Source organism: Phodopus roborovskii, unplaced genomic scaffold (assembly GCF_943737965.1).
Source record: "Phodopus roborovskii unplaced genomic scaffold, PHOROB, whole genome shotgun sequence".
Classification (NCBI taxonomy): domain Eukaryota; kingdom Metazoa; phylum Chordata; class Mammalia; order Rodentia; family Cricetidae; genus Phodopus; species Phodopus roborovskii.
The window spans coordinates 11,822,810-11,843,069 of NW_026125052.1; the positions used below are offsets into that span (position 1 = coordinate 11,822,810).

Here is a 20,260-nt window from a genome sequence, read left to right on the forward strand (position 1 = left end):
GAGTGAGACCCTGTTTCAAAGAAAAGCAGTCTGGTAGTTCCCACCTGTGATGGATGCATCAGGGAAGCATGAACGATCACTAGTTAAGGAAATCCAAGGACCTCGAGAGAGCCTAGGCTATGTGAGACCCTGTCTCCAAAGGAGAAGAGCCCCATTGAAAGCTTTTGTTCACATTCAGGCCATTAAGGGGCGGGGGTGGGGGGGTGGGACCCTCTGGGGTACAGGTTCTTGCCCACAGGCCTGAGGGTCCCAGTTGAACCACCAGATCTCACAAGCTGACAGGAGAAAACTGATCCAGGAAGCTGTCCTTTGACCTCTACACATGTGCCGTGGCATGAACACACATATACATAAACACACAAAATAAATGCAACCTTTTTATTTGTTTGCTGTTTGAGACAGTGTTTCTCTGTGTGGCCCTGGTTTTCCTGGAGCTCACTCTGCACACTAGGCTGACCTTGAACTCACAGAAATCTGCCTGTCTCTGCCTCCTGAGTGCTGTAATTAAAAACATGATTTATCACTACTCAGCCCCATTTTTTTTAAAAGAGAGGTAAGAGTGATGAAAAATAAACTCATGGCATTTCAGTATTGACTGATCTGCCCTCCTGACCTTTAAAAAAAAAGAGAGAGAGAGGTTATTTTTCCCATCAGTGGTGGCACACACCTTTAATGCCAGCTCTTGGGAGGCAGAGGCAGGTGGGGCTCAGTAAATTCGAGGGCAGCCTGGTCTACAAATCGAGTTCTAGGACAGCCAGGACTGTAACACAGAGAACTCTGTCTCAAAAACACAAAAACAACAGCCAAAAAAGAGTTTATTTTTATTATTTACAACTTTTAGGGCTGGAGAGATAACTCAGTGGCTAAAGGCACTGACTGGACTTGAGAGGCAGAGGCAGGCAGATCTCTGAGACTTTGAGGCCAGCCTGGTCTAAGGTCCTGAGTTCAATTCCCAGCAACTATATGGTGGCTCACAACCATTAGTAATAATCTCTGGTGCCCTCTTTTGCTGAGCAGGCATACATGCATACATAATAAACAAACAAAAAGGAAAAATCTTTTTTAAAAAATTTAACCTTTATTTTTATTTTGTGTGTAGCGGTGTTTTGCCTGCTGTGCACCATGTGCCTGCAGCACCCTTGGAGGCCAAAAGAGGGCATCAGATTCCCTGGAGCCACCATGTGGGTGCTGGGAACCGCATTCGGGTCCTCTGAAAGAGTAGCAAGTGCTCTTAACTGGTGAACCATCTCTTTGGGTCCCTTTCATTTTAATTATGTGTATGTGCCTGTAAATGGGTATGTTCCCACAAAGACCAGAGACATTGCATCCCTTGGAGCTGGAGCTATAGGTGGCTGTAAGCCACCCCATGCCCATGTGAGTGCTGGAAATCAAACTTCAGTCCTCTGGAAAAGCAATGAGTCCTCTTAACCACTAAGCTATTTTTCTAGCCAAAGAAAACTTTTATTTAATAAGTCTGTCAATATGAATTAGTAGGGGTTGGAGATATAGCTCTGATGTAGAACCCTTGCCTGGAATGCATGAGGACTTAAAGTTCTGTCCCCAGTACCACAGATAATAATAATGACAAAAACAATAATAAATATCAGAGCCAGATGTTGGTGGCACACAACTTTAATCCCAGTACTCAGGAGGCAGAGGCAGGCCAGCCTGGTCTACAGAGCTAGTTTCAGGACAGGTTCCAAAGCAATACAGAGAAATCTTGTCTTGAAAAACAAAAACAAAACCAAAACCAATAATAAAATCAGAAGACACACACTTGCATTTTAGTCAACACACACACACACACACACACACACACACACACACACACACACACGAGATGGGGGGAGGGTTACACAGGGACAGCATGATAACCAAGTGTGGTTGGTAGCTTAACACTGGAGAGACTGAGGCGGACAGATCATCTCAAGTTTCAGTCAGTCAAAAAGCAAAAACCAAAAAAACAGGAAATAATACAACCAAAATTGTGAAGAGAGGATATGGCAAAGTACTTCCTGCATTGACTATAGAATCAAACTTTGAACCTTAACAGAAAAGGCTAAACATAGCATTGTGCTTTTCTTCCCCTTATCAAATTAGTGATTCCCCAAGAACACAAACTGTCCCCACCATTTGACCAAAGTTGTTCTTTAGTCTATCTAAAGATTTTATTTTGCTCTTTAAAGATTCATGTATTTATGACAGGTGTGTGTGGTGGTGCACTCCTTTAATCCCAGCACTCGAAAGGTAGAGACGGGTGGATCTCTGTGAGTTCCAAGCCAGCTAGTGCTCTGTAAAGATTTCTGTATTTTCAAAATGCATATGAGTGTCTTGCCTGCATTCCAGTATGTGCACTATGTAGATGCCTGGTGCTCATGAAGGCCAGGAGAGGGACTTACAGATGGAACTGGATTTACAGGTGGCTGTGAACTGCCATGTGGGTGCTGGGAACTGAACAGGAAGGGCAGGAGAGGTAAGTGCTCATGACCTCTGGGCCACCTCTTCAGCCCTTGTTTTTATTTTTAACTATGTTTATATGTATGTATCTGGGTGGGGATTGCACATGTGATGGCACTACCCTCAGAGCCAGAAGACTGTATGGGATACCCTGGGGCTAGAGATACAGGTGGCTGTATAGTGTGGGTGCTGGGAACCAAACTGAAGTCCTCTCCAAGAGCAGTACAGGCTCTTAGCTGCTGGCTGGTGGCCCATCACTCTACACCCCCTTCCTTTCTCCCTTCCTTCCCCCATCACTCCCTTCCTTCCTTCCCTCCTTCCTTCCCTTCTTATTCTACTCTATTCCTCTCTTCCCTCTTTCCTTTCCCTCCCCTCAGTCTAGCCTAGTTATTGGGAGCCTCCTGCCTGAGCCCTTCACATGCTTGAATTATAGTGTAGGCCACCATTCCTGTTTTGAGTCAGATATTTCTGATGCCCAAGTTCCAAGACCTATACCACCCATCTTTCCAATGTCTTTTCCATTAATGCTGTTCTTAAGTCAGAACCAATGGTTCTCCAGTGAAGGCATTTCTGCAGGAGGCCTGGGGAGCAAAGGTTGCGTGGGCTCTGAGGATATTAGGAGGGTTGACCAGATGGCAGATCTAGCTCTCTGCTTTCAGGACAAATAATAGATTCTAAAAATTGTCCCTGGAGTTACCTGATCACAACAACTGACAAATAAGAAAGCAAGCTCACAAAAGATGAGTTACATTCAGCAGAATGCCTAACTATCATGTGTCATGTGTTGATTAAAAAATGGAGAGGAAAGGGCTTATTACATGATAAATGATGGCTGAGCAAGGGGAGGATTAGCACAGGGGACCATGTGGTGGACCAAGGCTTTCTTTAGTAAATATAATGACAATTTACTTTCCACACAGCAAAAGCCTCTGGAATCCTCATGGTAGTACTGTGAGGTTGGCAAGGCAGATGTTATTTGAGACACACTTTGTAGGCAAAGAAAATCAAGGTTTGAGGATGTCTAATGGCTTGCTCAACCTTACTCAAGTGATGGACTCAGGACAGATAGACAGCATTTCTCCCCCTTTAGCACACTGTTGTGAACTGAAAGCCTGTCCTGGCCTATGAGAGAAATGGAACCCTGAAAGTTTCCTCCATCTGTCTTCGGAAGTCACCTCAGGCTTGTCATTGTTCCTCTGCATGCACATATGTAAGGAATGGGTTGGTCACTGGAGCCAGGTGCACATCTGTGTAGTGGTAATGATCTCTAGGTTATAGAACCCAGTGAATAAGGTCACAGAATGATTAGAGCTTGACCAGATGGGTGGCCTGGAATGCGACAACCATAGTGACCATGGCTGTATGCTCTTGCTGTGGGTTAGACAAAGGCACACTTACCTGGTGTTGAAACGCTGCTCTCAGTCCTCTCAGATGTTTCCTTTGCAAATGGGGAAACCAAGGCAGAGAGGTGAAGTAACTACTATACAAAAACATACTGCCATTGCCCCCTCTTTAAAAAAAAGTGTTATTTTTTCAAAAAAATTGTTTTGGGCAAAGTCTCACTAGTTTCAAACTCCCCATCCTCATACCTGTGCTGTTCAAATGCTGGGATTACAAGCCTGTGCCTCAACATCCAGCTCTTGGCACACAGCTTCTTTTTTCTTTTCTTCTTTTGGTTTTTCAAGACAGGGTTTCTCTGTGTAGCCCTGGCTGTCCTAGAACTACCTCTGTAGACCAGGCTGGCTTCCAACTCACAGAGATCTGCCTGCCTCTGCTTTCCAAGTGCCACCACCCTGCCATATTTTTTTTATTAAAACATTTTTCATACAATATGTTTTGATCATGTTTCCCCTCCCTCAGCTCCTCCTAGATCTTCTGAACTTCTCCCCCCACCCAACTTTGATCTTTCTCTCTCTCTTTTAAAACAAAAGCACCAAAAACAAGAAACAAAACAGCAGTTAAAAAAAAAACAAGAAAATGAAAATCAAAACATGGAAAAGACCAATAAGACAAAAAAAAAAAAAAAAAAAAAAAGTGCCAAAACAAAGCAAAATGAAACAAAGTCCAACTACTCCTGAGCATTGGGCATTGGGCCAGCCCTGGAGTATGTGTGATATGCCCAGTGACTTTGCATTGGAGAAAACTTTACCAGCAGGCATGCAGGCATTAACTGCAGATGGCTTCTTGGTTAGGGCTTGGGCCCTGTGCATACTTGCCCAATATTAACTATTAATGTACCATCTGCAGTCAGCCATCATATCCACTTTTAATGGTCCATATTAAATGACCTGGGTGGTACGGAAGTATACTGATAGTAGCTATGCAGGTGAAATGAATTTCTTGTGACCGAAGATATCTGAGCGCCTCCTAACTCATTGGGTAGAAGTGATGACAGTGACATTAGGGCTGGGGTGTAGCTCAGTGGCAGAGCTCTTGCTTCACAAGGGGATGGGGACTAGTTAACTTTAGCATTCAAGAGGCCTTGGTAAAAGATGATCTAAGAAAAAAAATTTTTTTTTGTTGTTTTTCCTTTCTAGAATCAGACTGGATCTTTGGCCGTTTTTCCTTTCCTACCTCTTATTCCAGGAAATGATTTGTCTCTTCCTACAGTGTCTACAGATGGACCGGACGTTTCATTTCCTCATCTAGAAATTCTGGTCTGATAAACAGTCTCACTGGCACTTGTGAGGACAGCGGCCTTCCGTGCTGCGCCGCCGCCGTTAGTTCACAGTGCTGTGTGTGTGTGACCAGGGATTGATGCTGCTTCCCTAGGACGGTTGCCTCAGCTGTGGCGCTCCTCTGGGTCTTTCACGCGAAGGCCACTGTCATCCAGAACACTCCCCCAGGCTAAGCCACTTGAGGAAGGAGTGAGGGGAGGATTCATGATTTCCAGGAGTCCTGAGCCCTCATTCCACCTGCTGGCCTGTGTTAGTTAGTCCTTCCCTGTCTCTAAAAACAAAGGCAGAGCTAGGACTAAGTGTGGTGGGATTCTGAGTCTTGAAAAGATTCAGAACAGTCGCAAATTCACCAGCAAAAGCGATCCTCTCCACTCCAGCCAGCCCCACCTCATTTCCCAGATTGCCCCTCGCTGCTACCTCCCCTTCAGTCTTGCTGGCAAAGACAGGTAATGTGAGAGTACCTAGCCTGCAGGTGTTTCTTCCATTGACCTGCAGAAATTATATGTCTTCATGTGTACATTAATAAAATAAATTGCCATGCTCAATACTAGGGAGGAGCCTGGTCCAGAATGGGAGGTGGGATGGTCGTTCCCCTGAGTACCCCTCACTGATCTATTGAAAGATGCCAGGAGCTTTTGAAGGCTTCCTTGGGATGGGTGATCCAAGAGCCTGAAATGACCTTGTCTGGGTTATCGTGGTGCCTTTCCTTCCACCCAGCAGAGATAGCCAGGGTCCAGGTATAACATTTCATCCTACCTGCTGGTTCATTCCCTGCATTGCCCAGAATGTGCTGTGAGGCCTTTGTCTCTGTAGCTCTACTGGACTTGGATTGTGTGTGTGTGTGTGTGTGTGTGTGTGTGTGTGTGTGTGTGTGCACCCACACACGCAGGGGAGGGGGTTTTGTAAGGGATGTATGGCGAAGGTAGAAGGGAATCGAAAGTGAGCACTGCTTCACAGTTTGTGGATATCCCATACACATCTGATGATTGAGGGAATGCATTTCCCACCTCAGCAATGTCTGGGGCATTTAATCCCACAATACTCTCCAAGGAAAATACCTGAATTGTCCAAGGTATTGAAATCTGTTAATAAGGTAAAGCCGGGTTTGTTTTCCCTAACATACATTTTGGTACCAGCACCCTTCCTTCTTGAGCCACGGTCAGCTTCACACAGACATCTAGCATCAGTGTAGTCATCCAGGGTCCCATACACAGAAGGACTCTGCCCTTGGTGTACCGCTGTGCCGTCCCCATCTTGAAATGCTGAGTGATTTCTGGACAATGAGTCTTGTGTTGGTGTCTTGCACTTGGCTGAGCCTGTTATTTAGCATCTTCTGCCTAGGGTGCTGAAGAGCTCTCCTTCACCAGTGAGAGGGGAAATTTCAGGGTGTCTTCTTGGTCCCGTCCATCCATAGGCTGGGCAGAGGTGATGGGGACAGAGAATGCCTTGCTCCCAAGTTAAGCACCAGTATCTGTGGATGAGAAGGAAACACCTTCACATCCACCTGGTGGCCAACTTCTATTCAAGGTGCCAGGAAAGGATAAAGGAGATTTGGGGTATGGACCACAGTATAGAAGCCTAGGAGAAAATAACACTCCTGAAGATAATAAATCTGTAAGGTCTAGTGCAATTTGGTTGAATTAGCAAGGACTATTGGGAGATGAAGATGGAGAGACAGTTTGAGAGATCACACTGGAGACCCCAGGGGACCTTTGCTCCTTTCCACATTACTGCTTCCCTTGTGATAGTACACTGTTTGTGTGGCTGGATTATATGATGCCTTTATGTGTTTCACTCCTTGCTTCTACCTGCATGTATGTCTGTGAATCTAGTGCCTGTGGCAGCTGAAAGAGGGCCTTGACTCTCCTGGAATTGGATTTACAGATGGTTGTGAACCATCATGTGGGAAGCAGGATTCTAACTGAGGTCCTCTGGAAGAGAAGTCAGTGCTCTTAACCACCAAGACATCTCTCCAGCTCCTTACTCCTTGCTTTTAAACCAAAGTAACACGGACTTCATAGGGATTCAATAAATGTTTGCTCAATGAATTACGAAGAGGATCTAAAATGTTATCCTGGGAACTGTTTAACCCAGAGTGTAGTGGAAACCTTCCAAGGGTTCAAATGGGAGAGGGGCCTTATGTGGTGCTAGAAGATACATCTAGGAGACTGGAGAGAGCACTGGCTGCTCTTCCAGAGGTCCTGAGTTCAATTCCCAGTCACCACAGGGTGGTTCACAACCATCTCTAGTGGGATCTGATGCCCTCTGCTGGCATAAATGTATGCATGAGGATAGAGCACTCATCTGCATGAAATAAATCTTTAGAAAAAAAAAAAAATAGATGCATCTGTGGTGATGTGATGCATCTGTGGCGATGTGATGGATAGGAAGGGGAGAGGCTTCACATGGTGATCCTGCTGTCAAGCCTTTACAACACCTGGAAGGATGGCTGATGCGGGCGGGGAGATGCACCTCAGAGAAGCAGACAAAAAAGGAGTGGCGAGTGACACACACACCAGAGAGCTGGCAGCTGGGTGTGTGAGAGCAAAAAGAAGGGGAAGGACACAGAAGAGTCCCTGAGAAAAGCTAGGCTAACTTGGGAGGACACAGAACGTCTCATCTGTGCTGCAGAAGCCGTTTGAATACATCCCTGGCCTCTGGCAGACCTAAAAGAGCAACCCCGACAGAGAAGGTCCAAGTACAGTAGTGATGTCCCTAAAGACCAAGTTGTTAAAAAAAAAAAAAAAAAGCCATCCTTGGCACTGGAGGGATGGCTCAGTGGGTAAAGGCACTTGCCAACAACCCTGCCAGTTTGAGTTCAATCCCCTGAATCCACATAGTAGAAGGGGACAACTGACTTGTCCCCTGATGGCCACATACGTGTTGTAGCATGCATGCCTGCACACATATACACTCAACATAGACACAAATGTAGAGGCTTGAGAGATGATCAAGAGTACCTCCTGACTTTGGAGAAGGCCTGGATTAGGTTCCCAGCACCCATATGAATCCAGTGACCTCTTCTGTCCTCCTCAGGCACAAGGTGTGTTGTACATATATCTATATATCTATATATCTATATATCTATATATCTATCTATATATATATATATATATATATCACTAGTGAAAGTAAAAACTTCTCTGGATAAGGCTGGGGTTGATGACTCAGTGTTAGAGCACCTCAACATTTATGAGGCCCTAGGTTCGACCCTGTGTCAAACAGAAAAAGACCTGGACAGTTCGTGTATTCTTGCTTCTCCCTAGACTGAATGAGTCCAATTTGGTTGAGAGAGAAGTTTATTTGAACTTTAGAAGCTGTCCTAGAGCTGGGGAGATGGAAGGTAAAAGTGCTCGCTCTACAAGAATGAATACCCCAAATCTACAAAAAAGCCAAGACATAGCTAGCTGCTCATGACTTTCAAAGGACAGAGGCATACAGATCCCAAGAGCTCACATGTATAACACACACACACACACACACACACACACACACACACACACACACACACACACACGAGATTCACAGACGTGCATGCACACTAATGTTACTGTCTGTTAGTGGTGGTGGTTGGTGTGAGTCGAACCCTGGGCCCATTCCCAGCTCATCAATAATAAACCTTTGCAAAGGGTTCTGATGCAGAGCCAATTTAAAGAATCATTTTGTTCACTCCAGCCCTGGATGGCCCCTATTTACTTCAGGCTGGGTGGCTTTTGCTAGCCTTAAAAGGCTTCAGTGCTGATTCCATTTTCCCTCCGCCATAGTAGGGGATATAAGACAGGCAGATTGGCAGCAGATTGGAGCCCCCCTCCCACCCAAGCTGGATGATGACATGAGCCAAATGTAATCATTCACAACCCTTGTCTTTATAGCGGGCATGTCACTTAACTTAATTACAGCACACAATGCTATTTCAACTCAAGGAATCTAAAAAAGCAACAAAATGGGTTTTGCAAATTGTTAGGCAATGAAGACCTTGAAACTGCAATTTACTATGCATTGCTCTCAATTATTTTGTTTTCTCCAGCTATGATTCAAGTTATTAACTAGCAGCTGGGAAAGCCAGAGGCAGTGTGTCATGTGTGGGGGGAGCATTTCATACCCCTGTCCATCACACTGTGTGCTCTGGAGGTGGCTGGAGGCTCTAGAGTGGGCTCAGAGTGGGAGGGGATGAGACTATGGTGAGTACAAATTCTTCCCATCTGGGCAGGCACCTGCTAATCACGCATCCTCCATCCTGCTACAAAACCATGCATTCTAACTGGTACAGATGGCCTTCGGTGGGAGTCTCTCTTGCCTCCTTGCTCCTCAATATTAACGACTGCCCCAGAAACTATAAAGACATGTTCCAAAGCAAAGCTTCCCCCCCCCGCCCCCATCTTCTTGGCTCTTTGCTTTTTCTGGCTTACTTCCTGATGCCTTTTAGTCCTCTGGTTGGTTCTAAAGGGAAAGACTGGGCTGTGGGCGCAGCATCTTTCTTCCAAACACCTAGCAGTCTGTGGTGGTGGTGACCCAATGGGACCCATCCATCTGAGAAAGATGCATCAGGAAAAGGGCAACAGCCTTGAGATAGATTCCACTTGCCTGGAGCAATGTTAGCTAGCATGCTTATCAGAAGCAGCCATGCCAGCGGGACAGCAAACACCAAAATCCTGTTGGCAAAGCCAGCAAGACCATTGCAACGTGGCCAAAGCAAACAGGGGCTGAGAACAGCCAGTAGCCTTAGGGATGCTTGCCTGCACCCATTCCCCAGAGCCTGGGCCCAAGCTAGATTCCCATACCCTCCTTTTGGTTCAGTCCCAGATGGAAGAAAGTGGTTCGGATTGCCTTTCTGTGCTCTTCCCAGCAATTCTGGGAGCTGATAATCCTCCCCTTCCCTTACTGTGGAGGTGGAAACTGAGGCTGGGAACAGCAAGGTCACAGAGCCAGGTCGTCCAGTCCAGCTTCTGACTCCTTTCATTTCTCTCTCAATTCATCCATCTCTCCATCCCAAATTCCCATAGTTCCTTCACAGGCTAAGCCCCCACATCCTAAGAGTCAATTTGCTTTCTTTTTTCTTTTCTTCTCTCTTCCACTTAGTAGCTGAAAGTAAAAACACAGACAGGGGCCGTTATTTAGCTTTTTACAGTAAACAACCAATTGATCCCCCCCATTTTGTCTCCCACACCTACTACCACAAATGGAATGCTGAGGAGGAAAAATATGCTTCCGTGTATTTCTTTTTTTGAATATTTCTGTAACATTTTCCATCATTTAAATGTAAAAGATCTGAATCATGGCCAGTAGAGCTTGAGACATTATTTGATTCTGTTTGGGCAGAGTCTGGATGGGTCCCTTATGACTTGCTATGAAAAGTTGCCTGGTTGGAAATTTCTATTTCACGGAGAGAAGCACAGTAGCTGTATCCGTATCTAGGGAAAGGTTGTTTCCGATAGAAGGAAGAGGTGTTGCTCCTTCTAAGTCTTCATTTTCTTAGATTTTCTACTTATTTGCTTCTAGAGAAGTGGTCAGAAAATGCCCTTCTCCTAAAGAGCCCCATGGATTTGTGGTTGGATAGGATCTCTTTTCCCCATTTCTGCCAGGGAAGGTTAGGGGATAGTTTGCTGCAGCCCCTGTTCGGGAAAGCTGGGCCTGTGAAGGGCTGGAGGTCTGGTTCGTCAAGGGAAGGCTCCTTCGGACGAATTTGCTCAGACGAATTTGCACTGCTTCCTTCATCTTCACCTAAGCCGGGATTGTTGCTGCTTGCGACGCACGGCCTAGATCTGGGTAGCAACTCTTCCCCAACCATGCCCGCAGCTGGCCCAGTCCCCGGCGGTCCTCTGACTCTCTGGGCCCAGCGCAGCGTAGCCCCTAACGGCTCCTAGTAAAGTCTGGCCTTCGCCCCAGCGGGGTGGAAGGAGGATCCTCCCCAGACGGGAAGGAGTAGAGCTTGGATTTGGGTGAAATACTCAGTGCTGGGCCGGACCGCGGGTTTCCAAACTGTTTCCCCTCTCAGCTTTGCCTGCTTCGCCCTTTGCAAAGCCGCCCAGAGCACGAATTGGCCTCCTCACGTTCGCCCTCAAGGACTGTCCTCCTCAAATACCAAATGAACCGGGGATATCGCACTGGAATAAACCAGTGTGTGTTGGCAGGCAAGAATGAATTTGACGGTGACTCCAGGTCCCAGTGGGACCTGCCCCCAACCACAATTAGGTTTTTTGAATTGCCCTGCACGCACAGAATTGCTTCCCCTAGAGGAACAGGCTGCCTGTTCCAGCGCGGTCACCTCGACCCTGCTCCCATTGGCGTCTTCACACAGTTACTTCAATTTTACAGTGTAGAAAATTCCCAACCCAAGGGAGGTATTCTGATGTCCCAAACTCAGAAAGGTCTGAGTTTTCTGCCACGTTGCTCTTTCGAATCTTTCATCTGCAGGGTAAAAATCTTTCTTTCATCCATAGGGTAAATAAGTGTCCTGACGCCGGGCTGCTCGGAGACGGGTTTCTGCCAGTTTAACTGCTATGCTTCGATCTTCTGTAGCGCAGAGCCGCCGCCAAACCTCTTACTGTGTAAAACTACAACGGGAATGGCAACGCAAAGGATATGGAGCCCTTTCTTTTACTCAGGGGCCATGGGAAAGAGACTTCTCAGCCCCCTAGCCGCTCCCTTCTTATTCTTTCCTATCACTTGTTTGGAATTGGGTTGAGAGCAAGCAGCCATGGCTTCTGAGGATCACATGCAGTCGAACCTTGGCAGAGTCAGAGGCACGGTGCATGCATTTTGAGTCTGTAAGTCCTGGGCTGGTCTTTGTACTAAGAACATCACCGAATTATTTTGGACACTGAAGTTGTGCTTACAAAAGAAGCTATGCTGAGGGAGATGAGGATGCTTGCTGGGCTGGAAATTGGGGGAAAAGTAGGCTTGGGCTCTACGCTAGCTTTACTTGGCCTCCCAGCTTCTCTCGATGGTGAACCAAGAATAGAGAGAGAGGAAATAGTCATACCCGCCGCCACACCATCTCCTACATTGGGAACAGCCATAGCCACTCTTGCCTTTGAATTTCCCTTTCTAGGAGTCTTGGGAAAGTTGACTATTCCTGCCCTGAACCCTCCACTGAAGCCCTTGGGGTGGTTCAGATAAGTCTGGGAATCTCCCTTCCTGTGTCTCACTCACTCCGCCTCCTGGTCGCTATTCTTTGTCTAATTTGTGAGGTTCCTGGGAACCATCCTATAGTTGGGGACAGACAACCACCCACCAGACTGCTCTATTTTCTGCTTCAAGTGGCAGCAGTACTGTCTCCGTGGAAGGCCACAGAGAGTATTAGAGAATGCCCAGTCTTCCTTTTTTTTGAACCTGGATCTTTCCTTCTGTCCTTCTTGTCACCCCCTCTGGACTTTCTTGTCTCACCAGTTTCCAAAGTGTAGAGGATGTTTACCCTGTAGATCATGGAGGCTGAGGTCAGAAGTCTGATTCAGGGCAGGGAGATACCCGAGCCCAGCTGGCACCCAGCTCTTTGATGGAGAGAGGTCTGGCAATCCCACCCTGCTGGGCCAAGAAATGTCCAGTGTGTACCCCTTTCTCCACTCCAGCCAGCTTATAGCCACAGGCCTTTCTTCTTGCATGAAGACTCTCTGGACTTTCCTCATACCCTTGTCACCCGTTGCCCAGGATTGAGGATCAGACTTGATAGGAGAGGTGTCCCAGAACGTACTGCACCTTATAGCCAGTTCCTTTTCCGGCTTGTGTGAACCTGCCTAGAGCATTCCCTGCCCAGAGAGAAGAGGGTTCTCTCACCTGTCCCTTCAGCCCTCCCAACCTGAGCCACTCTTCCTCACTCTGAGGAGGAGCCTGGGACAGAAGGAGTCCGGAGAACTAACTGTTGCTGGCCGAGATCCGGTACTTCAGGTTGTTTAGAAGTGAACCTGCCCGTGGAGGCCAGGAGACTCGGGCCTGGTTCCTGTGTTATTCAGCGGGCACCCTCCCCCATCTTCAGGACCCTGAAAGTGTTAATCATTCACCAGCCACCTCTTCTTTTTCCTTTCACCTGCGAGCTCCAAAAAGACACATCCCAAGACCCGAGTCTCAGGACTGTCCCAGACAGGTCAGTGAGGGTGACCGGGCAGCCCCTCCTCACCTGCACAGCCCCAACCCTGGCAGTCTGCCTCCGCGCGCGCGCGTCGCCTCTGCCGGCCACGTCGCCTCGGCCGCCGCCTGACCCCAGCGGCGCTGATAAGCCCCCAGACAGCCAAACATCGTTAATTTCTTTGCCTTTCTAGGCTGCTCTGCCTGTCCTTTCTCCGACCCCTAGGCTAAAGGGGCCGAATGGGATGTGTCTGCCTCCCTGGTCTGCGGGACTCTAGCACAGCGCGGCAGGCTTCTGTTTCAGAATAAACTTTCCGTCTCATCCCATGTCCCCTTGCCCTCCTCTCAGCCACAAAGGGCTGTGTCCACGTGGACGCAGCATCTGGCGAGCTCCAGAAAACAGTAAAAACTAAAAGAGAAAGGGGGGAAATCGATGTCAGAGAGCATCAACAATGAACTTAAAACCCTTCTCAGCCCATCCGAGTCCATCAGGGGATTGGGCTGTCCACCCAGAATGAAAAACCATTTTCGATTTCGTGTATTGTCTTTCCTTTTGTTTTTGTGTTTTGACCTTGTGCACAGCTAAATAGGATATACGGTGCTGCATTGAGACAACTGGCTGAGGAGAAACATGATCACGACTTCTCATGATGTACAGGAGTGCAGACAAAATCCATATCGGTCAAGGACTGAAGCTCAAACACCTTTAGTCAGGATGGAGGGCGAGGCCATTAGAAAGCTAGTCTTGTGGCTTCAGCGACGCCTCAGAGGTTAAGAGCTGCTCTTCCAGAGAATGGGAGCTCTGTTCTCAATACCCACAAGCAACAGCTCACAAACACCTGTAACTCTAGCTCCAAAGGACCTGACACTGTCTTCAAGTCCGCAAGGGCGCCTGCACTCATGTGTTACAGCCACACACATACATTCAAATAAGCAAAAATAAAACAAATCTTTTAAAAAGAAAGGAAGCTAGTCTTTCTCTTCAGCTCTTTGCATCAAGCAACCAAACTGTCGCCACCCTTGTAAACTGCTCTACCCTCAGGTAAATTTTTCTCAAGCCATCCCTGAGCCTTCCATGGAAAAAGGAGAAGGCTTCAGGAGAGACCCTTGAAGATAGGTTCTACCCAGAAAGATGGGGTGGGCTAGGGGGAGGCTGCATCCACAGGGAGGAGCAGGTGGATTCCTTGGGAGAGGACTTAAACTCTACCTTGTTCTCTAAAGGCTTCCCTAGATAGGGCAGATGGCCTTAGCCCAGGTGTGTTGTGCTTTCCCTCCCTCCTGCCTCCATTTTGACAGTTTGACATTTTGGTCTTGGTTTTTTTTGTGTGTGTTTTTGTTTTTGTTTTGTTTTTTGTTTTTTTTTTTTTTTTTGAGACAGTGTCTCACTATGTATCCTTGGCTGTCTTGAAACTCACTATGTAGTTCAGGCTGGCCTTGAATGTAGAGATTCACCTGTCTCTGCCTCTGAAATGCTGGGATTAAGGTCATGAGCCTCTACACACTTGCACACAGCTAAAAGTTTGCTTTTAAGCAGGTGTTAACACATGACTTTAAGCCCAGCACTTGGGAGACAGAGACAGGTGGATCTCCGTGAGTTCCAGTTCAGCTTGGTCTACAGAATGAGTTCCAGGATAGCCAAGGTTACAGAGAAACTCTGTCTCGAAAATAAATAAAAGTTTTTAAACACTTATTTATTTATGTGGGTTCCTGAATGCCATAATGACAGTGTGGTGGACAGAGAACAACTTGGGGGTGTTCTCTCCTTCAACCATATGGGTCTTGGGGAATCTAATTGAACTTACTAGATTTATGCAACAAGCCCTTTATGAAGTTTATATTAATTCAAGCAATTGAACTAAATTTATGTTCATTCAAACAGTTATTTGGCTAGATCACATTTTCCTTTTGAAATAACCTTAACTTGATAACCGAACCAGAAAGTTGAATGCCATTCTGATTATGAATTAGCCCTCTCACCCTCAGGGCCACTCCCAGGACAGACCTTTTTAAAAATTGTAATGATGGGTGCTGGGTAGAGTGTAAGGACCTGGTTGCAGATCCCTAGCACCCACATAAAAAGCTAGGTGTTGCAATGGAGCCTGTATCTGCAGCACTGGGGAAGCAGGACCCCTGGGACTTGCCAGCCTGTCTAACCAAACCAATGCGTTCTTGGCACCTCTTTTTGCCTGGACATCCCCCACCCTGCTTAGAACTGAGGGGTTCTGCAAGGCCAGAATTGTCTCTCCATCCTTCCTTTAAACATCTGCATCCATCCTCCTCCTCTTCTCAGGAGAGGAAGATCAAAGCATTCTGTCTTCCAATGATTCCCTGAAAGTAAGGAGAATGCCAAACTGAAGCCTAAAGCCCTAACCTGTTCTGGCAAAGCACCCTCATCTCCCGGTAGGTATTAAGGGTATTATCGGAGAGGGCTGCTGTGAGCTTTATCATCAATCTTCACTCCTACTGTACCCTAAATTCAACCTTGAGCAACCCCAGCCTAGTTCTTGCTGTCCAGTTCCCATGTACCCCATCCTCAGAGAACATAAATGTGAGCAGAGGGCTGAATGTCCTGTCTCTTCATTGGTAACTGAAGTCTAGAGAGGACACACATAGCTCTCTGATGGAGGAATCTTAACTGACCTTCTGTCTGTCTGTCTGTCAGTCTGGTACATGGAAGGACAATCCTGAGATCCCTAGCTGCATCTCCTTCCACTGATTTTTTTTTCTTTCTTTCTCTTCCAGGAAGCTTCTTTGGAAGAGCTAAAGATCAATAATTTGACCAAGAGCTGAAAGTGAATTCAGGAGAAATGAGGAGTAGTTTCTGACCCAAGAAGGTTTGCCATCACAGTCCTCCTAGGAACTTTTCCTGTGTCTTACAATTTAAAGAGTCAGAAATGGCAAAAATTGTTTTCTCAAAAAAAAAAAAAAAAATCAGACCTCCCTCCTTTTTTTCCAAAAAGCCATAATTTCACAGGGCGGGGGGGGGGGGGAGGAGGGGAACCAATCCAAATAAGCACTAGTTAGCCATTTGTCCTCCCTCTTCTCTGTCCTCGGCCTCCCAGGAGCAAAACCCGTTGACACTTTTCAATCTATCAGGAACACAGTCTTTGGAGACAGAGCCAAAAGTTCACATTTCAGCAAAATATCGTAAAGACAGAATTATTAACAAATTGGATTTGATATAGAAAAATGGGATTGTTCTCCTAAAAAGAACTTGCAGGACTAGAAAAGTAGTGTGTAAAGATGCTTTGTCAGACTTGAGTTCAGTCGCTGTGGCAGAAGGGAAGAGCCTACTTCAGACAGAGAGCGGTCCTCTGACCTTCACACCGCATAGTGTGCCGTGCCCCCCCTCCACAAGCAAATAAATGTACTTTTTAAAAAAAATAAAAAATAGATTGTTGTGTTGTCTCTTGTCATATATCCATGTACCAGGCTGACCTCAAACTTGTGGTAATTCTTCCTCAGTTTCCTGAGGAGGCATGTACCACAAAGGCAAGCTACAAGTTGCTTTTAAGCTTATGAAAATACTGTATACTCAACCTCAATGAAAAATTTATTTGTGTAAGTCCTTCGATTTTATTCATTCCTAAGAATATAAAATGTATATAAAGCATGCTGCAAAGGAAAAAGAAAATCAGAACCCATCTAATTACCTCTCAATAGTCAAGTAAATTAAGGCATAGCCAGGGAGTAAGTAAACTTGAGCCTTTTAAAGGAAAGAAGTGCTAAGTTTCAAACACACTAGGTTTTTGAAACAAAAGCATAATGCTTTGTATCTGGCAAGTTGCCCTCTGTACTGAGTGGCTCTGATAACAATGGCTAACAATGGCTTCTTGACACTTTCCTTATCAATCTATGTACAGTTTTAACTTTGGGATTCTTTTTGTTGTTGTTGATTTGTTTTGCTTTGTTTTTTGAGACAGGGTTTCCCTGTGTATCAGCCCTGGCTGTCCTGGAATTCACTCTATAGACCAGGCTGGCCTCAAACTCACAGACATCCTCCAGCCTCTGCCTCCTGAGGGCTGGCATTAAAGGTATGGGCCACCACCGCCTGGCATAACTTTGGAATTCTTTGGCATATGCTATTTTAAAAGAGTATAATAGGTGAATTGTTGTTTTATGGTTTTTTATTTCTAATAAATAGGTGATAAAAGGGAACGAGTTCGAAATAAAAGATGTTTAATTAACCACCATTTGTTAAGAGCTCATCTACACAATCTTCACAATTAAATATAGGCTTTCCTCAGATAATAATAAGAATAAGCAAAAACGCTGCCATTGGTTTGCTTATTCGTTTCTTTGGAAAAAAAAAAACGTTATTTTTCGGAAGCGAGTTTGCAGAGTTTAATTCAATGAGAACAATTCCTAAATTGAGAGACTGAGTAAAAAGGTTTACTGGGGGGGGGGGATAAATGCCAATTCTTGTTTATTCCTAGATCAGGTCTGTACAGCTGAAATCACAGACAGAATAGTGGAAGGGACAAGCAAACTATTTGTACCGATTAGACCAAAAATTCCTCCAGGTTCTGATAGTTTTAAGTTGAAACACGTTTCTTCCTGTGAGGCTTCCCTAGTTCTAGGAAATCTTGTTATCTCTTCTGAGCTCTTTGCCCTGGCCTACAGAACCCACTGGTGAAGACACTTGGGTGTGAGAGGTCCTGATCTCTCCAAAGGTCTAGGGAAAGATGGGGCTGCCTTGGGATTGGCGCCAGGGAGTGCCCGGGAAGGGAACGGAGGCAGCCACTGGCTCAGGCTCTCAAGTTTCCTACCAAACCACCCTGAGCTTACAGAGCTTCTTTCTGAGCTCCCTCCCCACGCCAGTGGGAAAGAAGGTAGGTGGGGGCAGGAGGCCAGGAGCTCCTCGCCCCCCACCCACCCCAACTCGGCTGTGGCTGCCTGCGTGGCACCAGGCTTGAATTATTCAAAAGCCTGGCGGCCTTTTGTCCTGGGGACCCGAGGACCTGGTGAGAAGCCAGCCTGGATTCTCGGGCCCTTTGCAGAGCTTGGAGAGTGTGGGTTCAGCCTGGGAATCCTGACTGGGCTTTCTTTCCACGTTCTGCTTTGAGACTCCCTTGCGGGCATATTAAACAGGGATCTGAGGTCTAACCCTCCTTTAAATTTACTAGAATCTCCCCCTCCCCAACTGGACGGTTGCCTCAGCAGTCTATAAAGTTCCCTTTTTGGAGAATGGGGGAGGGAGCAGGGAAACGGAGGCATAGGAAGATGAAGAGTAGGAAAATGGGAATCCTGGAGACGGTGTTGTGATCACAGGGGTTTCAGACACTCTAGGGAATGAACACCTAGGGCAGGGGTGGAGGTGGGGGTGCATCTAGACGCGTACCCCAGTGCAGGGAGGCATTGGGCCAGGGAAGGGCTCTCCGGAGAGGAGACCCCACCTGAAGGAGCCCAGGAAGGGGTACACTGTTCTTCCGATTTAGGAACCAGGCAGCCAGCCGCCCAGGATCCAAGGTATTCGTTCCCTCAAGGAGCAGACGCTCTGAAGCCGAACTTTTGGGGATTATGGATGAGATAAATTCATCCTCAAATCAGCAACTTCTCTTCTTTCTCCTTTTCGCGAAGGGCTGCCCTCCATCTCCTACACTCCCTCCCTGGATGTCCTGCTCCCTCCTTTTGATTCCCCTTAAAACAAACAAACAACAACAACAACAAAAAAAAAAATAAGCAGGGTGGAGGGTCCTAGTGGACCAAGCAGACCCATTGGGATCTAATTCCTCCTACCCACCCGCAGCCTATCGTACTGATGTGGTAAAACGGGGAGGGGATATCCCAGTTATTTGCCCAAAAGCTCCAGTTTTCTTTGTTGTGGTTGCGACTTTGTTACCCCACGCTACAGAACACCAGGAGTAAGACTGATACATGAAAACAAAACATGAAGATCTAATTTTCGGACTTTCAAACAGTGGGTCACTGCTGATGATTGAACTCAGTGGCACCGGCGATGTCCAGAGTTCATTCCGAGCACTGCAAATGCAAAAGACAAATCAAACCAAACAAACAAGAACTATGGACAGCTCTCTGGCCCTGCTTCTGGCCTTAACCTGGTGAAAGAGATAACTGTAGCCTCATTCCCAATTGTGTTGTTCATAGCCAACAAACGAAAATACTTTTTGTCAGTATTCAAAGTTTCTCCCTCAGAGGGACTCCTGAATTGACTCCTGGGCAGAGAGAGGGGGTATCTATCTCTCCTCGATAAGGATCCGGGTCCCTGATCCGCTCCTAGAACTAACTGCTTAGAGAGTGAAAATTCCAGCCCATCAACTATTGTTTCGTGGAAGGCCAAACAATGGCTCTGGCTGATTTCTCCTGAACTTGGCAGAGCTGGCTGGCTATTTTGGCACCTAAGGCAGCCATGCTATCGGATGCTGAGCCCAGCGATTTATATCTGCCTCAGCATGGTTTCTAAACCAATTCTCTCTTGTGGTGGATTTCTCTTCCTTGGGGCACTCTGAAATCCCCTAATCTCTTTAAGGCCGATTTCCATCACTCTATTTCCTATACCTTTCTAAATATACTTGGCTAAATCCATTTTTTGCAAAGGGCATTCTCTGGATTCAGACTCAGATTCAAGTGATGGTTTTAACAACTCATGTAACTAGCTCTGTCAAAGGCTGGCTCAGATCATCAGTCCATGATGACATGGCTGCTACCTATCGCCCAATCCTGTATGCTTTCCTATCTGTGTGTCTACTGTCCTTTTTGAGTCTGTGGGGTAGGCACTGTCTGGAAAGCCTTTTGGACAGACAAATTTAGGAGGAGACTCTCCACCCTTGCATTTATTAAGTCCTTGCACACTTAGAATTTTCTCATTTATTTCCCACTAAAGCGGAAGAGGATTTTATTTTGTTTCACTTTGGGTTTTCTTTTCAAAAATGAACGGGGAGTCAGGGGTGGGAGGATTCTACCCATGAATAAGGGAGTGGGGGGTAGAATTCTAGAACAAACCTTCAGCTAAGCATAAGCTTCACCCACCCATTTATTTAGAAGGCCTCCAGAGAACTTCAGATATGAAATAGGACAAAAATTGTGGGGTCCCAGGGGAACTG

At 46.5% G+C, this 20,260-nt stretch overlaps 2 protein-coding genes across 3 annotated transcripts in view; one reads left to right on the forward strand and one right to left on the reverse strand.

Moving 5' to 3' along the window:
- Positions 1–5,168, forward strand: part of Ttll6 (tubulin tyrosine ligase like 6) — a 39,511-nt gene extending 34,343 nt beyond the window's left edge. For both annotated transcript variants that reach the window (XM_051207617.1, XM_051207695.1), the window contains one exon: positions 4,995–5,168. The gene's annotated coding sequence lies outside the window, so the exon portion shown is untranslated. The remainder of the gene's footprint in view (positions 1–4,994) is intronic.
- Positions 1–20,260, reverse strand: part of Cdk5rap3 (CDK5 regulatory subunit associated protein 3) — a 720,787-nt gene that overhangs the window by 251 nt on the left and 700,276 nt on the right. The window lies entirely within an intron of this gene.